This window comes from Melanerpes formicivorus, unplaced genomic scaffold, assembly GCF_026170545.1.
Source record: "Melanerpes formicivorus ecotype bairdi unplaced genomic scaffold, bMelFor1.0.p_v2 SCAF_11, whole genome shotgun sequence".
Taxonomy (NCBI): Eukaryota; Metazoa; Chordata; class Aves; order Piciformes; family Picidae; genus Melanerpes; species Melanerpes formicivorus.
Window position 1 is genome coordinate 4,942,461 of NW_027142363.1, and position 23,079 is coordinate 4,965,539.

Below are 23,079 nucleotides of genomic sequence, written 5' to 3' on the forward strand. Positions count from 1 at the left end.
ATAAACTATACATAGAGATAAACAGTAATTTATTAAAATATATACAGATTAATGTGACAATATTGTGTGTTTAACAGCAACACAAGTTGTTGAAGAACACATATGTGTTGTTTCCCAAGAAGCACATTTTTAGGAAAAACACTAAATAAACTCATAAATCACATGAGGAGGTAAAAACAATGATGAGACATTTCACTATTTTTTTTCCTTAGAACAGAGTGAAAATACAGTCCTGTGTTTCTGACACAAGAGAAAAAAACAAGAAATAAAAAAATAGAAAGAAAAATCTGACTTTACTTATCTCTTTTGTAGCATGGAAGAAACCCTAATACATTTGCTATCTTACTACTTTTTTCTATTTCTCATCCAGGGATAGGATAGGATAGGATAGGATAGGATAGGATAGGATAGGATAGGACAGGATAGAATAGAATAGAATAGAATAGAATAGAATAGAATAGAATAGAATAGAATAGAATAGAATAGAATAGAATAGAATAGAATAGAATAGAATAGAATAGAATAGAATAGACCAGGTTGGAAAAGACCTCCGAGATCATCACATCCATGTCATCATCCAACACCATCTAACCAAATAAACCACGGCACCAAACACCCCATCCAGTCTCTTCCTAAACACCTGCAGTGATGGTGACTCCACCACCTCCCTGGGCAGCCCATTCCAATGGCCAACAAATCTTTCTGTGAAGAACTTTCTCCTCACCTCAAGCCTAAAATACCCCTGGTGCAACTTGAGACTCTGTCCTCTTGTTGTGGTGCTGGGTGCATGGGAGAAGAGACCAACCCCCATCTGGCTACAACCTCCCTTCAGGGAGTTGTAGAGAGCAATGAGGTCTCCCCTGAGCCTCCTCTTCTCCAGGCTAAGCAACCCCAGCTCCCTCAGCCTCTCCTCACAAGGCTTGTGCTCCAAACCCCTCCTCAGCTTTGTTGTCCTTCTCTGGACACGTTCTAGCAACTCAACATCTTTCCTAAACCGAGGGGCCCAGAACTGGACGCAGGACTCAAGGTGTGGCCTGACCAGTGCTGAGTACACTTATCCAAAACAAAATTATGTAATTATCAGGAAAAAAATGGCACACACTGCTTATGCAACAGGAGGGGAAAGCAGAAAATGAAATAATTGAGGCCAAAGCAACTTCCATCAGCAGTTACACTTTGGAAGCACTTGAACTATCATACCAAAACTTTTTTTTTACTCTTTTTTTCAATTTTTTCTCCCCTGTGGGCCCATTTCTAGGAACTATGGAGAGGAGGCAGAGAAGCTGTAAAGTACCATTTCTTTCATATGGGAACATCTGCTTACCCTGACTTAAAGGCTTTGAGTTCTCACTAAAACAAATTTTGGTCACTGTTTACAGGATAAAATAAGTCAGGTTAACAGTTCATGTAAAGATAGATCATTAAACCTGAAAGCCTCACAGCACTTTGTGTGTTTTCTATTTCTTTACCTTGGTGATAATTTTAGATCTGTTCACTTCAAATTTTACTATCCACAACTTGGAAGCCACAAAGTACTGAGCTGCTCCTCTCCTCCTGCTTCCAATAAATTTTTGAAGAGCTTTGGCACTGCAAGGCCCAGTAGCCCCATTAGAAGGAATCGACCAACATCAGTCAATCAAATATCTCCAGATGGAATCTGCAGAAATTAAAGAGGGAAAACACAATCTAAACCATAGACTGTTTGACATGTCCATATAAAAAAGATGCTGGGAGAAGAAAAGTTTTATTGGAAAATGGTATTAGATAGGATCTGACATTCCCGATCAGAAAGGAGGACTAAGATAGAGCAGAGATCGTTCTGGAAATACTGATGGTGACATGAGATACATCTTCTTTCTCTGAACAAATATTGATCCAGTAGGTTTTATCTTGGAGATGCCTCTAGTGCTGCTGAGGGTGTCACATTTCAGGTGACTTGCAACAACAAAACCCTGACTAATTGCAGTTATTAAAGATATTAGCTTGTTTTCCCTTTTATGCGGTATTGAAGTTTCCCTGAGGACACGTTCAAGACAAAAGACGTTACAGTGACTACACTCCTCCCTCTGACTTCTGTGCTTGAGTGAAGAATCTCATTTGCCAGCTGGGATTCCAGATACAAATCGAAAGTACCAACAATTACCAGAAAAGGCTGTAATGTGGCCGTTGGAAAGCAGTGCTAGAATGCCACATTGCTGCTGCGGCAGCAGCTTTAAATACAGAAGTCATTTTTTTTCTGCAGAACCCTAGATTTGCAATTCATTTGCAAAGGAATATAGAATATAGAATATAGAATATAGAATATAGAATATAGAATATAGAATATAGAATAAACCAGGTTGGAAGAGACCTTCAAGATCATCATGTCCAACCCTTCAACCCTCCTAAACAACTAACCCATGGCACCAAGCACCCCATCAAGTCTCCTCCTGAAAACCTCCAATGATGGCAACTCCACCACCTCCCCAGGCAGCCCATTCCAATGGGCAATCACTCTCTCTGTATAGAACTTCTTGGATGGCTCGGTTGGCTTGTTTGCTCTACCACGTTCAAGTTCAGAACAAATAGGTTGGACTTGATGATCTTTGAGGTCTCTTCCAACCTTGGTGATTCTGTGATACCACCTATATGGTAGAAAAAGATCAATGTGACACACCTGCTTCCATCCTTTGTTAAGTTTTCTGTATGTAAAGGATCCACAACAGATGATTTCTCTAATTCTAAGGATCTATAAGTGTTTTCCAGAGACAGCAAGTATAGTTTAACCAGCATTTGCCTGAAATACTCAGACAAATACTCCATAGACTCCTGCTAAGCAAATAGAATAGAATAGAATAGAATAGAATAGAATAGAATAGAATAGAATAGAATAGGAGTAATAGAAGAATAGCATAGAATAGAATAGAATAGAATAGAATAGAATAGAATAGAATAGAATAGAATAGAATAGAATAGAGTAGAATAGAATAGAATAAGCCAGGTTGGAAGAGACCTTCAAGATCATCATGTCCAACCTATCATCCAACACCACCTAATCTGTTTTTGAAATGCATTTAATTGTAATTTGTATTTTCAAAGTACTTTTGTTTACAACAGTGCAAACCCAATTGCTGCTTAAGCATATGTTCAAGTTCTGCATTCATTCTTTCTTTTTCTATTTTTATTACAGATACAGATACTCATAAATATATCTGCATCCTGTAAAATTAGTCAAAAAAAAAAATGTTTTTTACACTGTTCTGGTGTAAAATATTTACACTTCAGTATTTGTAAGCTACATCTGACCATCTGTGTTACAGTAGGAGACACACCAAAGCTGTCTGACTATCCATGGTTCCTGTGTATGCTGCTTTCAGTCTTGCTTTTGTTGGAAGAGAGCCTGTCAGGCAGGGAGCATCTGCACTGGGCAGCAGAACTGCATCAAGCATTAACAGATGAAACATAGACACAGCTTCTGTATCTGCCAGAGCCATCACTGGAAACCCTGAATTCATTCATTCAATAATTTTTTAATTATTTCTTTTTTATTTTTGTATTGTTTTTAAACTTCTATTAGCACTGCAAAGCCCACTGTGCCGAAGCAAAGCAAACTGCATTCGAATGTAACCCACAAATCAGGCACCGATTTAAAAGCACATTCAAATGGCAGGGCCAACCCCATTGCACTATGACCAGGGCCAGGGGGTACATACAATAATCTGGCAGGAGCAGGGAGGTCATTCTCCCTCTGTACACGGCACAGGTTAGGTCACACCTTGAGTCCTGAGTCCTGTTCCGGGCCCCTCAGTTTAGGAAAGATGTTGAGCTGCTGGAATGTGTCCAGGGAAGGGCAACAAAGCTGGGGAGGGGTCAGGAGTACAGCCCTATGAGGAAAGGCTGAGGGAGCTGAGGTTGCTTAGTCTGGAGAAGAGGAGGCTCAGGGTAGACCTTATTGCTCTCTACAGCTACATGAAGGGAGGTTGTAGACAGGCAGGGGTTGGTCTCTTCTGCCAGGCACGCAGCACCAGAACAAGAGGACACAGTCTCAAGCTGTGCTGGGGGAGGTTTAGGCTGGATGTTAGGAAGAAATTCTTTGCAGAAAGAGTGATTGGCTATTGGAATATGCTGCCCAGGGAGGTGGTGGAGTCACCATCACTGGAGGTGTTAAGAAGAGACTGGATGGGGTGCTTGGTGTGATGGTTTAGTTGATTAGATAGAGTTGGATGATGAGTTGGACATGATGATCTCTTCCAACCTGTTTGTTTTTTCTATTCTATTCTATTCTATTCTATTCTATTCTATTCTATTCTATTCTATTCTATTCTATTCTATCCTATCCTATCCTATCCTATCCTATCCTATCCTACAATCATATTGCACAATAAACAAGGCCATCATCTGACCTACAGAAATCTTTATTAATAGTTCCAATTCACGAGGCAAAAGAACTTAGCAAGGCTGTAATCCTAGCCTCAGTGTGCTCTGCTTGACGTTAGAAAATGTAACTTATTATTCATGAACTGAGAAAACTGTATATGTAAGGTCTTCTGAAATAAGCTTATCCACAAAGCCCACCCTTTCATACCATTGTTGGAGCATCCCACTTTGGACTGAGGCCACACTTCAAGCATGGTTTTGTTACAAAAGCATAATCTCTTCTTATGATGGCTTTTGTCATTATAGCAAACAGCTCTCATTCAGCACCTAAGAATGATTTTTCCCTTTAAACAATTAACATTACTAAATAACTACAGAAATGTTTGATTTCAAGTGTCTTCCAGACAAATTGTACAAAATCAGTGCATGTTAAACAACAACAACAAAAAAACCCAGCAAGGAGGCAAAACACAGTAATTGTTATTATAAGGTTGAATACACGGTGCAAAATTAAAGTCAGGTTATTCCTCTCTACCTGAATGTCCTATGCTGCAGGCTCAGTAGAGGCAGCTTTATAAGCATGGCTGAATAAAACAATTTATGGTAAGATTTTTGCCTACAGCATTTTAAGGTTGTGTTATAGTAACACAGTAGGAAGAAATGTGATCTTTCATTGGTTTCACTTCAGTGACCAGAGGCCAGATGACAGTGGATAATCAGCGAGGGCTGTAATTTATCATGGCACTGTAATCCATAGCAGCTTCATAAGACAAGCCAGCACAGCAGCAGACCACCATCTGAGAAAGCAGTAAAAGTTAGTTTCCAAGGCCCAGGTGTTCAAACATGTGTGCATGCTTTTGCACACCTACAACTGAGTCTGTCAAATCCATGCTGAATATGCCCTCCTCAGAGGTTGACTGAAACAACTGGGAATTTGCATACATGTAAATATTTTGTTAAGGCACCTAAATTACATGAATAATGCAATGAACTTCAGAACCTTTCCCTAGCAGGCTGGTTTTAATAAGGTCATTGTCTATCTGTTTAACAGATAATAATTCTGCTCTTTCCCTCAGCATGGCAAATTCTTATGCAGATGTGGTAGCTCTGGCTTCAAACCACACTACAGATACCTCTATCTAACAGGAAGAAACTATCTTAAGGTGAGGGTTGCAGTACCCTAACACATACAGTACAAATGACCAGAAATACCATTCTTGTACCTGATAAGCAAATTTTCTCCACCGACCTATTCCTGAATATCAGAGTCCTCTCAAAGTCATAATACCAAAGACTTTTGTGGCACATGACAATCCTAACAGCCACCAACTAAAGCCCACACAAATACATGGATGCTGACACAAGCAGACCTTTCGTCACACAAATATTTAGGTGAATCAGAATGATTTTACAGTGCTAGCTGTGTCTTGTTTACAATTTGCAACATGATGCAAAGGATGCTCAGATCTGGCACCAGAACCTACAATACCATGCCAGCAAGCTTCTCATTTTTACACTGCATTGTGAACACCTGTACCAAGTCAGAAATACAGAGCTGAAACTCAGATAAAGTTTCTAGTCAGGCAAAATCATCAGGTCATACCTGCTTGAACATTTAATGGGATTAGTTACACAGGTGATCTGATCTCAGATTTAGGCATAGGCAAACCTTCTTCTTCCTCCAAAAGGCTGTGAGAATTTCACCTATTTATTATGTTTCTTCAACCTTTCCCTCCCACTCAGCCAGGAGCCCTAAATCATTGTCCTAGCTGACAGCCCTGAAAACCACATGAAATCTATGAAAGTAACTGGCATACACTCACCGCGTTCCATAAAATTCAGATCAATCTCACAACCTTCAACTTAAAACTCAGTGTTATTTTCACTACTAATTGAACAATTCAAAGTCCATCCATCTGAGCTCATACTGGAAAAAAAAAAGTAGATAAAAAGAAAAAGAAAGAAGGGTTTCCTTGCCCAGGTGGAGTTAGCCTTATCAGATATGGCCTCCATAAAGCTTCCCTATATCCTTGAAATCAATCGTCATACGCTTGCGCTCAGCTTTTCCCACATCTCCCTTTAGCAATTTAAGCCTCATTCCCCCTGTGAAACAGGCAATAAATCACATCCACAGTATTGAGTGAAAAATAAATCACAAACTTTGAAGAACAACCAGAAGTCTGCAAAATACTTCTAAGAGAAATTGTCTCTGATTTGTAAAGGAATGGACAATCAAGTGTTGATGGCATCCACTTGTGCCATCAAAAGACTCCTTAAATAGGTTCTAGAGAGGTTCTTATGCTCAAGTCCACATGCAGATGTATCCTGAGGAAGTGAAGTCTGTCTTTAACTCTCTTGCACTTTCAAGTGTAACCTCAATTTTTATTTTTCTCATTTCTTTACAAATGAAAATTAAAACCAGTTCTTACTCCTTAATACATATAAACTAGAAAAGTTTTGAGTGCCCATGAGTTTGACTTTTAAAGCTCTAAGTAAACTCCAACATACATAATTAATCCCCTAAATGAAATACATCTGAAGAGCATTAATGTCATTTAGTCTTAAGCATAACTAGCTAGAGCTTGTCCTGCAACAAAAATCTGTAGAATAGAGCAGAGCAGAGCAGAGCAGAGCAGAGTGGAATAGAATAGAATAGAATAGAATAGAATAGAATAGAATAGAATAGAATAGAATAGAATAGAATAGAATAGAATTAACCAGGTTGGAAAAGACCTTTGAGATCATCAAGTCCAACCTATCACCCAACAGCATCTAATCAACTAAACCATGGCACCAAGTGCCTCATCCATACTCTTCCTAAACACCTCCAGTGATGGTGACTCCATCACCTCACTGGGCAGCCCATTCCAATTCCAAGTTCTTGCTCTTCTGGAATGCATGACCATCAGAAACTCATATCTAAATATGCTCAGAGAGAATGGTTTTCCATAATCCTGACATTTCTTTAACAAGTTTCACAAACAAAAAGCACAGTCAGACTATCAGTGTTTCATATCATTGCTGTGTTTGAGAGGAGACATCCTATCCTCAAGTTTCATGAAGTCCACAGTTTTGCTACAGATTTCTTCCAATTATCTCCTCATATATTCTCCAACATCTTTTAAGATACCTGGACATTAAAAAAATAAATAAAATCAAAACCCTGAAATTGGTCTATTTTCCCCTATAATATAAAAAGACATAATTTCTATTAAAGCATCCCAAAATTGATATTTCAAGATAGTTGGAAGTCAGAAAATAAACAGAATACATTCTCCAAAACAAACTTCTGTTTCATGACCTCATCTTTGTGTTTCATGAAAAAACATTAGGGAAATAAAATTAGTCTTTGCCTAAAACAGACACACTTTGAATGTGGCTTTGCCAGCATTGAAAATATTTACAGTCTCAAGCTGTGCCAGGGGAAGTTTAGGCTTGAGGTGCAGAGAAAGGTCTTCACTGAGAGAGTTGCTAGCCATTGGAATGTGCTGCCCAGGGAAGTGGTGGAGTCACCATCCCTGGAGGTGTTCAAGAGAAGATTGGACATGGCACTTGATGCCATGGTTTAGTCATGGGGACAGGTTGGATTTGATGTTCTTTGATGTCTCTTCCAACCATGGTGATTCTGTGATTCTGTGGTTCTAAAATGTGTCTCACATTTATCTCATCTGATCAACTGATTTGCTGAATCCTCATGTAAGTGAGAAAAAGAGCAGGATTTTGTAGTGGTGGTGGTGGTGACACACTGGAACAGGTTGCCCAGGGAAGTAGTAGTTGCCTCCTTCCTGGAGGTATTCAAGGCCAGGTTAGGTGAAGCCTTGAGCACCCAGGTCTAGTGGAAGGTGTCCCTGTTCATGGCAGGAGGGTTGGAACTGTGTGATCATTAAGGTCCCTTCCAACCCAAACCGTTCTATCCATCTATCAGGTCTAAAAAACACTTATGAAAAAAAGTTCATTCATTTCATGAGGCTCAGTGGTGACTAAACCCAGCTGAAACTGAGAAATACATTCCATGTGCAATGTATTATTTTGTCACAGAACATGCATTTGCTGTGGGTCTGATCTTCATTTCATACCTCCAGAAATGCTTGAAGAAAAATACTATTTCTTCTTTTACAATAAATAGCATTGAGTTTAAGCACAGTCTCTCAAGAGGAGTGTGCAACTGCTCTTCTGATTCAGCCACCCTTTTACAATACATGTGACAATTTTTCTGTGATTATTAAAAAAAATTAAAAAGCCAGCAGAGTGTTATGCTTAAAAATTCTATTTGCATTTTATCTGTCGCTGAATTTGCCCTAATTGTCCACTATTGTGATAACGTCTGAGTTGAATACTGTATGTCTATATGGATGTCAGCACCCAGCAATTAACTCAGCAATAATTACAGACTATTTCTGACCTCTTTGTGCAGCTGGCAGAAGGTGGGGAATTTATTATTTTATTTTTTTTTTTTAAACACATCTTCTGCAAGTTTAAGTAATCTTGAAAAGTAGAAAAAAACAGACTTTAAGAACTATAGGAAACAATTATTAGCTTTGCCAATAATTACTTATAGACTTATAGACTCGGAGAATTAACATATACATTGTGATCACATGCAGTAAGTTTGACTACAATAGTGTTCCTGGAGAACCTCTGTTCCTTTCACAGCTCACTGAATGGCTGTGTGATTTCATAATTGACCTTCTGATATCCATGAGGGACACTGATGGTTTGTTCTTTTAAAAATGGGTACAGGCAGGGTACTTCAATTCTCTTCATCTTGTACTATGTTTTTTCACTGAAACACCTTTCTTTTCTATAATAATAGCAAATGACAGAGATCCAGTGTTATCTGCCTCCAGCAGTTGGCACTGGACTGAGAATATAGAGGTAATGGATTTCTCAGCCCCACATTGGTTCAGTTGCTTACTTATTATTCTGCCAAGTTGGCAGCCCGTGGCTTGGACAGCAGCACTGTGCTGAGTTAGGAACTGGCTGGAGAGGCAAGCCCAGAGAGTGGTGGTGAATGCTGCCACATCCAGCTGGCAGCCACTCACTAGTGGTGCCCTCCAGGGATCAGTGTTGGGTCCAGTCCTGTTCAATATCTTTACTGATGATCTGGATGAGGATATTGAGTCCACCATCAGTGAATTTGCATATGACACCAAGGGGGCAGGTGTTGATCTGTTAGAGGGTAGCAGAGCTCTGCAGAGGGACCTTGACAATCTGGACAGATGGGCAGAGTCCAACGGTGTGAGATGTAACAAATCTAAGTGCTTGGTTCTACACATTGTCCACAACAACCCCATGCAGTGCTACAGGCTGGGGTCAGAGTGGATGGAGAGCAGCCAGGCAGAAAGGGACCCAGGGGTACTGGTTGATAGTAGGCTGAACATGAGCCTGCAAGGTGGGCAAGAAGGGAAATGACATCCTGGCCTGGATCAGGAATAGCGAGGTCAGCAGGAGCAGGGAGGTCATTCTACTACTGTACTCAGTACTGCTTAGGCCACACCTTGAGTCCTGTGTCCTGTTCTGGGTCCCTAAGTTTAGGAAAGATGTTGAGTTGCTGGAAGGTGTCCAGAGAAGGGCAACAAAGCTGGGGGGAGGAATCTGGAGCACAAGCCCTATGAGGAGAGGCTGAGGGAGCTTGGGGGTTGCTTAGCCTGGAGAAGAGGAGGCTCAGGGGAGACCTTATTGCTCTCTACAATTACCTGAAGGGAGGTTGTAGCCGGGTGTGGTGTAAGGGAAATCTGCATGCTTTGGGATATCCTTACCACTATGCTTTGTAGCTTTTTGAAGAATATAAATTGCTTTTCCATTTAAACTTTCCTTCACTATTCAATCCATTTGTGTGAGTGTCATTCCTTTGCCTGCTTGGGGCAAAAGAGCATCTGTCCTGTCCAAAACCAGCACACATGATTAGAGATATTTATAAATTAAGAATCTAATTTCCCCCACAGGTAAGCCTCATCAGAATTAAATGTCAAAAATAGCTAAGGACAAAATTCTGATTCTAGCAAAATTCTAGAGCCCTCTACATTTGCACCACTCTACATGCAAACCATGTGTAGCTCGTTAACATCCTATTGTCAGTAAGGTTGCATGTCAATTTAGAATTCTGATTGCAAATCAAGGGAAAACTGCTTTCAAATGACATCTGGGCTTGACCTTCAAACTCTAATAATCTTGAGCAAATCAGATCATTACATTATAAACTGAAATTAAGCTTTTGATTAATAGAGTTCAGAAAAAATGAACTGCAATGGATAACCAGCCTTTATCTGGTCCATAAGATCAGATCACAAGCACCGTGGGATATCTCGATGCAATGTTCTAACAGGAATATGTTTCTTCATCAATGGGTCTTCACAGAATCTGAGGTACAGACATGGTGAGAGATCTCCTACATACAAAGTATGTTTGCTGAGAGAAGCAGGGCAGGGCTTTGGAATGGAATGGAATGGAAGGAATGGAATGGAATGGAATGGAATGGAATGGAATGGAATGGAATGGAATAGAGTGGAGTGGAGTGGAGTGAGTGGAGTGGAGTGGAGTGGAGTGGAGTGGAGGAGAAGAGAAGAGAAGAGAAGAGAAGAGAAAAGAGAAGAGAAGAGAAGGAAGGAAGAAGAGAAGAGAGAGAAGAGAAGAGAAGAGAAGAGAAAGAGAGAGAAGAGAAGAGAAGAGAAGAGAAGAGAAGAGAAAGAGAAGAGAAGAGAAGAGAAGAGAAGAGAAGAGAAGAGAAGAGAAGAGAAGAGAAGAGAAGAGAAGAGAAGAGAAGAGGAAGAGAAGAGAAGAGAAGAGAGAGAAGAGAAGAGAAGAGAAGAGAAGAGAGAGAAGAGAAGAGAAGAGAAAGAGAAGAGAAGAGAGAGAAGAGACGAGACGAGACGAGACCAGTTTGGAAAGGACCTTCAAGATCATCAAGTCCCATCCTAACACCCTACACCATCTAATCAACTAATCCATGGCACCAAGTCTCTTTTTAATCACCTCCAGTGACAGTGACTTCAACCACCTCCCTGGGCAGCGCCATATGTCTACATAAGAGTCAATTCAGGTGTTAGTTTGTTAGTTCTTAGTTAGATTAAGAAGAAAGAAACATATTCCCTTGCACCAGCAGTCAGACCCATGGCTTGGCAGAGTTTCAGACATTTCCCACCAGTAGGACCTGTGAAGGATGTACTTCAACCATGAGACCACAGATCATATTTTCATCTCTTTTCAGGTGTTCTTCATGATACATAAACCCCCTTAAAAATTCTGGTTCTCTGATAGGAATTTGCTGATCAAGTCTGAGGCAACATGTAGGTAATTCTAGTCCCTAGACTTTGCCTTCTCAAAGTAAGCACAAGTGAAATTAGAGGAAACATTGATCGATATCCATGCCAACCATTGTTTATAGTTACAACATGGCATTCTGCTAACTTGCCAGCATTAACAATATTCTCTTACAAAACATTACTGCTACACATCAAGGCATGGACAGCAGTTTAAAATGACAAGACAGAATCTTCCCAATTATGATTCCACTTTCAACCTGAAAGAACTCCAACCAACAGAAACAGCACGGTGTAGAACAGACTGCCTACCAGTCTGAGACAATAATGAACAAACTCTTAATGGCATATCTGTAAGACTTCAAGATGCAAAGTCTGGATAACCTACACAAAATAACACTACCATGTGGCTGCTTCAGGAAAGAGAGAACGGTGTAGGCTGAATAAAATGAAAACTGTAAGCAGATGTTTTCTGTAGGCCTGCATTAAGATAATGAAGGAAATACTTCAATAAGTACAAGCCCCCTGTCAGATTCTGGCACTTTAGCTCGTATCACTGTCATAGCAGATGTCATTTTACTCCATATTTTATTTTATTTACATACTTATATAGCTTTTATCACCAAAGTACCTACACAATTTCTAATCCCTTAAGGCTTCATTCTCGCAGCATGTGAAAGAAGAATGGGCAATTTAACAAACAAGCATCAGGGACACAAACTGAACAGGGAGGCTTTGGCAGTTTGCAGCTCAACCCATGATTTAGAGAAGAAGTTTTAGAAATCAATCCCCCTCATTAGCTGGAATACATTTTACTCAGAGCTATAGAGGGCTTTCATTTAAGGACACAGATTAACAAGCACATGATAAACGCAAATCAGACTGTCAGGCTTATAATGAACTATTTAAAAGTTAGTTTATATTCACTGTTGGAGGTGACCTGTTTTAGGATACATGCTTTACTTCAGCCCAGAGCCTGAGATAGAATGATGATGCCACCTTATCCTACACAGCAGTGCCCTAATTTTGTGAATACTTAGAGAAGCTTGCAGCCTTCAAACAATAGAAAACCTTTTAAAATGGTTAATCCAAGTCTTTGGTATCTTAGTACTACAGGATGTATTATCAACTTCTTTAAAATATGCAAATTACTGCAGCAATCCTACAGGCTTAAAAGGGTCTCTGTGCTGATTATTCCAATCAATAGATTTTAAGGCAAAAAAAGGACTTTTAGAATCATCCTTTTTGGTAGCTGTGGTTATTTGTGCTCTCGAAATATCAGCCACATGAGAAAAGACTAAATGATGCTTGGTTCAGCTTCTCCCAAGAAAATGAGATATAAATACTGAGTCTTAGTGGTAGTTCATAGATTTTTCCATTTGTTTTGGTTTTGTGTAAATTCAGTAATTGCAGGAATGTGTTGAGAGAAGGGCAACACATCTGGGGAGGGGTTTGGAGCACAAGCCCTATGAGGAGAGGCTGAGGGAGCTGGGGTTGCTTAGCCTGGAGAAGAGGAGGCTCAGGGCAGACCTTATTGCCCTCTACCTGAAGGGAGGTTGTAGCCAGGTGGGGCTTGGTTTCTTCTCCCAGGCAACCAGCACCAGAACAAGAGGACACAGTCTCAAGCTGTGCCAGGGGAGGCTTAGGCTGGAGGTTACTCTTTCCAGAAAGAGTAATTTGCCATTGGAATGGGCTGCCCAGGTGGTGGTGTCACCATCACTGGAGGTGTTTAGGAAGAGACTGGATGGGGTGCTTGGTGCCGTGGTTTAATTGATTAGATGGTGTTGGATGATAGGTTGGACTCGATGATCTTGGAGTAGAATAGACCAGGTTGGAAAACACCTTTGAGAAAAAGTTTCCCGTTGTTACAGATAAACCAGAAGTGCAAAGCAAGTTAAACTTTATTTTCTGCATCTCTGACCTCTCACACAAACCCTCACAAGGCAGCTGTTAGCTGTTGTGGTGGGTTGAAATTCCCCCCCCAGCTACTTTGGAGAAAAATACCCCCAAAATAAAATTGCCAGACTAGCTCAGCTGGAAAGCAAATGAAGCTATATTTACAAGCAAAACTAAAATCTAGAAATATGAAATGCAATGAATATGTGCAAAATATACAATGTTTACATGTATTCAGAGTTTGTAAACAGCACAAGACCCTCCCCTGGACAAAACCAGGGGGTTACCAACAGCTTCCTCCTCTTTCCTCCCTTTCCCCCTGTACGCAGAACAGGAGAAAGAGAAGAGCAGATGGTAGCTTGTTAGTACTTAGCCACAACCAGAAGGCAGCCAAGGTCAACAACAGCCAAGAAAAAGCAGCAGCTAGTATCTGCTAGGGCAAAGAAGCCAAAAAGAGCAAGAGTCAGTTTATACAACTAACTTTATGTTACTTATCAGACCAAGGGTATTATTTAGACCTTAACATTATTGTTCCTTTTACATCTAATGGTAATTTATTTACATTCTACCAGTTTTATTCAAGATCTGTGGAATTTTTTTCCTAGGCATCAGCCTTAAAGTGCCACAGCTGTGCAGCATCCAACCTTCCCTCCAGAAACCCTCAAGACCTGCCAGCAGGGCCAGCAGGAAGCAGTAAGGGTGTGCCAGGACTGCTTTCCCCACTGCACTGCAGCCAGGCCACCACAGAAAGGGGACAGCTCCTCTTCCTGGGGTGGCAGAGCTGCGCCTGCCCTGCTCTGCCCTCCCCTGCCCTGCTTGAATGGTTACCTTTGAATTTAATAACTTATGGTTCATCATAGTCCAGTAAGAAGAAAGGCCCTGGTTTTTAAAAAAGTCAACAAAATCTCCCCTACATACAGCATAGGTTAAGCTTTAGCTGGGGGAGGTTGCAACGGTATGTGGCAGCACTGTTCTTTCCATCTAGATGGAATCTCCCACCCCTCAAACTATGCATTAATCTTTTCTCATGGAACACAAAGTAACCTAAGCAGTGTCTCAGATTTTCATTTGTAAAACAGTGCTACCTTACTTCCTATTATGTTTCACAGGAATTACTCTAGCAAAGAGCAAAGAGTATCTGAGCAAATACTGCAGAGTAATAAAGGTTGAAAATGTCACAGGCATACTTGGCTGATGCCTAGCATCACATAGATGCTTTTGTAAAATTTAGCAGTTTCAAAATCATCACACTTTTACAAATGCCATTAGAAAAAGTCCCAAGTTCCCCTTGGTCTAAGTCCATTTCTCTCAAAAAAAAAAGAGATGTGTGAAGATTTTCATTAGATGAAAAAGCATTCGACTGGAAGAGCTGAGGCTTTGGAGCAAAGCACCTGGAAAGGGAAAACTGTGATATGGAAGTTTATTAAGGCTGGTTCACTAATTATTGTATTTTAATGGGGTTTCTATTTGGCTTTGGATATGACAGGACATGTGCAGTCAGTGTGGATATACACACAATAGGGCACATCCTGACTAATACAGCCATGCTTACACACACTGGTGAGTAGTGGAATACCATTGTAGAAAGCCATATTATAGGAAGTCATATTGTAGGCACTGCTTCTGTTCCTCATCCTAGAGCTCAACTTCACCACTAGCTGATCAGGTATACAGTATCATTTATTGTCTAGAATGGCATGTGATAGAAATTTCCAGTCAGATGGCAGAGTAATCCCATCACTGAGTCGGATGCAGCATGGATTACTGTGTGCACCTGTGTGTCTTCCTATATCTCCCCTCCCAAACAAATTAAAGTTTTCTATCACCTTCTCCAAAACAGCAAGTAGAGAGGTGTTCAAGAGGGGATTGTATGTGGCACTGGGTGCCATGGTTTAGTCATGAGGTCTGTGGTGACCTTTGAAGTCTCTTCCAACCATGGTGATTCTGTGATTCTGTGTATAACATGATTGTTGACAAGCCTCTAGAAAAACACAGAAAAAAATCACAACAGAATTCCTTGACACCTTCAGCTCTCTAGAGATCTTCAATAGTAGTCCAAGGCTAAAATACCATAAGGTGTAGTTTGGAGTAGACAAATATGATAGGTCAGATAAAGTGTTGCCACATGGTCAAGCATTCTATCCAATCAAAACCTTTCTATTTATAGGTCAAGTAGAGGAATTTCAAATGACATTTCTATATTTTAATTATAACTGATCAAAAATATTGCTTCATATATTTATTATATAGAAAATCTTTCTTTTCCTTGTTGGATAAGTAAAGAATTGAGGTATTAACAGTTTTATAATCTGAGATTTAATTTACTTTTCACAACCACTAGCAAAATCCTCCACACATATAATCCTACAGGTCCTTATCTAAACTCTTTATTTTCTGTTCTTTATTATTCTTTTCTGAGGGAAGGAGAGGAATTAATGCCTTGCAAAGGAAAAGTTCAAATGCTCTAAAATAAAGGTATTCTGAAGACTGGTAAACATGATGTACTTACATATGGTGATGCACACTAAAATTCACCTTCACTCTATGTCTCAAAATAAATGCATATTTTTAATTGAATATTCCTTATAAGCCAACACAAACACTGGGCCTTAACTGTCTAATTTAATGCAAATCTTCTGTTGTAGAAGGCAAGGAAAGAAGGTGGGGGTTATGAGCTTTGATAGTTCAGGGGAATACTGTGACACAACTAAGCTACCAACTGTCCCACTCCATCCCTTCCCTTTCCAGCTGAGCAGTACTGAGGGCAATGAGGCATACCAAGCTTGGATGTGCTCCCAGTTGACCCTACCAGGGCTACGCTCATGGGCGACAGCAGCACAGAACTAAATGTGACAGCATGAGGGCCATGGGAAAAGGTGCTGAGGGCAAGACCTAGCTGCTGATCTAAGCATTCACTCATGGATCCCTGGCAAAAATAGAAACAGGGAACTTGAGCAAGCTGAATTGAAGTGAAGGCTTTTAACGTGTTATATTTGGAAATCCCTAATTTCTCCCAAGTCAGCACTAGTTGATACCAAGCCATCTGTCCCAGGAGGTACCCACTCACAATCAACAATGAAAGTAGCAATATATGCAGCTAATAATGAATATAACCAAGTCCCAGTGGTACAGCATTAATTTAGCAATGATAGCCATTATTACACTGGAAATTTGTAATAGAGAAAAATTACAAATATCCCACAAGTGTCCATGTATCTTCCTTCCATAGTTATCCAAGATTTGCTGGGCTGCAGCATAATTTGTTGCAAACGTATCACAGAATGGTAGGATTTGGGAGGGACCTCCAGAGATCATTGAGTCCAACCACCCTGCCAAAGCAGGATCACCTAGGGAAGGCTGCACAGGAACATATCCAGGTGGGTTTTCAAAGTCCCCAGAGAAAGAGACTCCACAACCTCTCTGGGCAGCCTGTTCAAGTGCTCTGCCAGCATCACCATAAGGTGTCTCCTCATGTTGAGGTGGAACCTTCTGTGTTCTGGCTTGTACCAATTGTTCCTTGTCCTATCACTGGGCACCACTGAAAAGAGGCTGGCATCTTAATCTTATTTATAGATATTGATAACATCCTCTCTCAGTCTTCTCAAGACTGAACAGCCCCAGGACTCTGAGTCTCTGCTTATAGGAGAGATGTTCAAGTTCTGAAATCATCCTCGTAGCTCTCCCTTGAAGTCTCTCCAACAGATCCCTGTCTCTCTTGAATTGGTGAGCCCCTAAGAAGACACAGTATTCCAAGTGTGGTCTCACCACAGCAGAGTACAGGGGAATGGGAACTTCCCTAGACCCACTGGACACACTTAATGCACCCCAGGATGTTGTTGGCCATCTTGGCCACAAGGGCATATTGCTGTCCACTAGGACTCAAAGCTCTTTCTCCACAGAGCTACTTTCCAACAGGATGACCCCTAGTCTGTATTGGTGCCTGGTGCTATTCCTCCCCAGATGCAGGACTCTACACTTGTCCATATTGAACCTCATGAGTTTTACACTCACCCAGCTCTCCAGCCTATCCAGATCTCATTGGCCTGCAGCACAGCCTTCCAGTGTGTCAGCCACTGCCAGCCCCCTCACACACCCCATCTTGTGTCATCAATGAACTTGCTGAATTTAACAAAATGCTTTATTTCCTATTCCTGTGCAGGGGGTTATTTTAATGTGCATGTTTTCCTATCAAGAAAAATCTTAGTTTGTTTGCAGTGTATTTTAAACAACAGCAGGAATCATCCTTTTTATCATTCATACTTAAAAACATAATCACATTTCAGCTATCCAGAATGGTGCTATACTGTACCAAGCAGAAAGAGCAAGACCCCAGCCAAAACCCCTGGCAGTTTTCAACATTTGCATGAGAAGTCTAAATTAGGACCATGGCAGCCCAAATTTCTTTTAGTAATCAACGGTGAGAGGAGGACCCTGCTGGGGCACTGCTCAGATCTCCAGCAGACTGAGATGCTCTGTGCAAGACTCTGTGATGACAAAGCAGCAGCTCCAGCCATTTTCACAGAACCAAAGAATCACTTAAGTTGGAAAGACCTTTAAGATCACCAAGTCCAACCATTATTTTTTACAGGACATGTTTTTTGCCTTCTTTGTGCTCATATCATTTTCTTCTGTCCCCAAACTCCAGCTGCCCTTTCAGCTCTATTTTCTGACAAAACCCCCTCCTTGCTCAGCACTCTTTCCAATGCCAGACCCACACCAGTCTGTCTTGCCCACCCATAAAAGATTTAAAGTGTTATTATTCTAATTTTCCCTTCCTCTACTCTGCTAACCTCTGATTTTCTTACCTTCAAGGGATCATAGTCCCATTTATCTTTGGAATTATTTACCCTGGACTAATTTGTGCCTGGCAGAAAGCTGCACCCCTTGGGCAGGCATCCCCATTGTGTCCCCCTGAGGAGCTGCAGGCTTTCAGTGAGGTGTCACAGCCCTTCGCAGAAGACCACCTCTGGTGGGTTGAAGTTTCCCCCCAGCATTAACAAGAACAGACCAACTCAGTTAGAAGCAAATGAAGCAGTATTTACAAGCAAAATCTACACTCTACATTGGAATGCAGTGAATATGTACAAAATATGCAGTATTTGCAGTATTATACAGATACTTACAATTAGCAAACACAATGAAAACTCCCCTGGCCGAAAAGGGAAGTTGTTCCACTGCCTGCCCAACCCCTGTCTCAAGAGAGAAGGAGCAGAGAGAGAAGCAGTGGGTTAGACTTAGCCAAGGTCAGCCGAAGCACATTATCTCTCCCGAGTGAAGCAAAGCAGCCAGAGATCAGACGAGACGAGAAGAAGAAAAATTGTTATGTTACAGCTCCTCTTATTCCAGATATTTACCCAATGAATTTGTTTTGTTTTCCTTTTTACACCCAATAGTGATTTATTTATATTTTTTTTTCTACTTTTCTGCTCAAAATCTGTAACTAATTTTAAAGGCATAGCTTAAACCCACCACATCATAGCCTAAACCCACCACATCATAGCCTAAAACCACCACATCATAGCCTGAAACCACCACACCACCACAGTTTCTCCAGACACCTGCATATGATACAGTGGTGCTAAGCCCTAAAATAAAACCATAGGCATTGTTCAGAGGGCTGAATGAACAATGTGAGCATATGGCTCCTAATGCTAATTAATTATCCTATGGGTTAAGGGGAACACTGAAATAATAATGCTAAACGAGATTGGAAAGATACTTCCTGTGAGTTTAATTAGGGCAGCATCTCTCTCTCATTTCAAATAGCACAGCATAACTCCAGAGGACCTTTTCTACCATCACAGAGGTCAAATGCCATATTTTAATCTGCCATACTAAAATAATTAATATAAACATCGATGATTACTTTCCCAACAATGGACTAAGCACAAATTCAAGTTTATAAATAGCAGCAACAGATCAGTTCACAAAGCTGAGTTCTTCTCTTACAGCACTGTTACTTGTGCACACTGATTTTGCACAGACGCTTGTTAGTTTTGCTTCCAGGTAGGTTGATTTGTCAAATGCTTTCTCTTTCCCTTGAAATGGTGAATAGTTTTATTCAGCAGAATAAAAAGATTCAGTTGTGCATGAATTATCCAAACTTTCAGACACATAGCAATTAAACTGCAATTAAACAACAGCTTGGGGTTGGGGTTTTGTTTTTTGCATTCATCTTAGCAGATTCCAAAGATTTTTACCTGTATTCCATTACTTTTTATTTATTAATTTTTCCATTTTATTGTGGATTTTATTGAACAGATTGCCTCCAATTCCCTGCCACTGTGGTTAGAATAAACCTTTATTAGAATAAACCAAACCAGGTTGGAAGAGACCTTCAAGATCATCGTGTCCAACCCATCAACCAATCCAACCCACCCAAACAGCTAACCCATGGCACCAAGCACCCCATCAAGTCTCCTCCTGAACACCTTCAATGACGGCGACTCCACCACCTCCCCAGGCAACCCATTCCATAGCGCAATCACTCTTTCTGTATAGAACTTCTTCCTAACATCCAACCTGAACCTCCCCTGGCGCAGCCTGAGACTGTGTCCTCTTGTTCTGGTACTGGGTGCCTGGGAGAAGAGACCATCATCAGCCTGTCTACAACCTCCCTTCAGGTAGTTGTAGAGAGTGATAAGGTTAATTGGTAAGATAAGGTAAGACTTTTTTCAAGAGAAATAACATTTAGGGGGGTTGGTTTCTTCTTCCAGGCAGTCAGCACCAGAACAAGAGGACATAGTCTCAAGCTGCACCAGGGGAGGTTTAGGCTGGATGTTAGGAAGAAGTTCTTCACAGAAAGAGTGATTGGCCATTGGAATGTGCTGCCCAGGGAGGTGGTGGAGTCACCATCCCTGGAGGAGTTTAGGAAGAGACTGGATGGGATGCTTGGTGCCATGGTTTAGTTGATTAGATGGTGTTGGATGATAGGTTGGACTCAATGACCTCGAAGGTCTTTTTCAACCTGCTTAATTCTGCTTTGTTCTATTCTATTCTATTCTATTCTATTCTATTCTATTCTATTCTATTCTAGTCTGTTCTGTTCTGTTCCATTCCGTTCCGTTCCATTCCATTCCATTCCATTCCATTCCATTCCATTCCATTCCATTCCATTCCATTCCATTCCATTCCATTCCATTCCATTCTTTGTGAAAAACAAGAGCAATCCACATTTAAATGCTTATAGTTCTTGTGTAAGAGTTTTCCCCATTTATTAAAAGGTCACTGTCAGCCAGAAAATCACATGAAGTTCAAGAACAATCATAATTAGCATTGTCAATCAAAAAAATGGAACAATAACAGGCACATGAACACAATAACATGTTGATGTATGAAGAAGTGAAGTTCTTGCTGCCTAAGGTAAAGCTTTAGTTTGAAAAGAATAATTGACAAATGCTTCAAAGTGGTATAATGATTTAAGTTTGTTTATAGCACAATTAGAGAGTAAAAAGAGATGTGTGCATGCCAGATTTCAGATGGGCTATTTTTTACCTGCAACACTCAGAATTTTCAAATGCCTTCTGCAGTCCATTGTACCTTATTATTTTCAGGCACTGTATCAAGTTGCATCACGTCAGATCCTATTGCATTAAACTGGAACAATTCTACTGTGTTTAGCCTGAAGTATCACGATGTTGGAAATAAAAAGGAGTGAAAAATATACTCAGTGGAAGAGTTAATGAAATAAAACCCTTGAAATAAACACCACCCAAAAAAAACCTGAAAACCCCACAACCTCCAGTTTACCAGCTCTCAAAAAGTAATCTACATAATTAATTTAGTTTACTGGTGCTTATTCTTTGATCTTATGTCCCCATTCTTCCCTTGGTTAAGAAAGAAGACAGAGGCCTAAGAGAAGGAGAAACACACCATAAAGAAAAGCCAGAGAGAACTGGAGGACTTAATGCAAGATTCTATCTGAAAATTTTAAGAGTTCTCTGCTAATTACAGTTTTCAAGAGTCCTTTTTAAATACTCCTGAGTTATTATAGAGAGAATTCTTGCCCAAACCTGTTCCCTAGTCACAGGACATCTTTCAAAAGTTTTTCTTTTCCTGTATGGCAGCTTTGAAGCAACTGTCTGGGCAGAAGAGAGTGACATTGATCACCTGCACAGTGTCCAAAGAGAGTTCATTATTTAAAGCCAGTCATTTGCATTAAACACAAATGAAAGATTTCCATTAGCTTGAACTGTGCAGAGAGATTAAAGAGCCTCCATATCTCTCTGCACTAGCAAGAACTTTTCAAAACCAAGCAAAAGTCTGACAGATGGGAAAATTTCTTCAAGCACTTGTTTAAAAGTAAATGTGAGGTCAATATAATTAAGATTGTTTAGCCTGGAGAGGAGGAGGCTGAGGGGAGACCTTATTGCTCTCTACAACTGCCTGAAGGGAGGTTGTAGCCAGGAGGGGGTTGGTCTTTTCTCCCTGGCAACGAGCACCAGAACAAGAGGACACATTCTCAAGCTGTGCCAGGGGAAGTTTGGGTTCGAGGTGAGGAGAAAGTTCTTCACAGAGAGAGTTGTTAGCCATTGGAATGTGCTGCCCAGGGAGGTGGTGGAGTCACCATCCCTGGAGGTGTTCAAAAAGGGATTGGACAGGGCACTTGAGGCCAGGTTGAGTAGTCATGAGGTCTTAGGTGACAGGTTGGACTCAATGATCTTTGAGGTCTTTCCCAACCTTATTGATTCTATGATTCTATGAAGAGATTCAGCAACAAAGTCATCCTTTGACTCTTTTTTTTTTAAACTCAAATATCACTGTTATCAGAAGAATGTGCTCTATAGCTCACACACAAACAAGGAGCCTGAATTACTGCACTTAATACAATGTACAACATAATCTGTACCCTGATTGTAACTAGCATTTTCTATCATGTAATAACATAGAAGTCAAGTCTGGTTGTGTTTTCAGGAGCAGTTTGATAACCCTATAATCCTGGGGAGCTTTCACTTAACAGAGATAAATATCCACCTGGGTTTCCAGCTTAAACATAAAGAAGAGGAGGCTCAGGGGTGACCTCATTGCCCTCTACAACTACCTGAAAGGTGGTTGTAGCCAGGAGGGGGTTGGCCTCTTCTCCCAGGCAACCAGCACCAGAACAAGGGGACACAGTCTCAAGCTGTGCCAGGGGAGGTTCAGACTCGAGGTGAGGAGGAAGTTCTTCACCGAGCGAGTCGTTCGTCATTGGAACAGGTTGCCCAGGGAGGTGGTTGAGTCATCGACCCTGGAGGTGTTCAAGGGGAGATTGGACGTGGCACTTGGTGCCATGGTCTAGTCATGGGGTCTGTGTTGATAGGTTGGACTCGATGATCCTCGAGGTCCTTTCCAACCTAAGTGATACTGTGATACTGTGATACTGTGATGCCATACAACAGAATGGAATGGAATGGAATGGGATAGGATAGGATAGGATAGGATAGGATAGCATAGGATAGGATAGGATAGGATAGGATAGGATAGGACAGGATAGAGCAGGTTGGAAAAGACCTTCAAGATCATCAAGTCCAACCTGTCATCCAACACCATCTAATCAACGAAACCCTGGCACCAAGCACCCCATCCACTT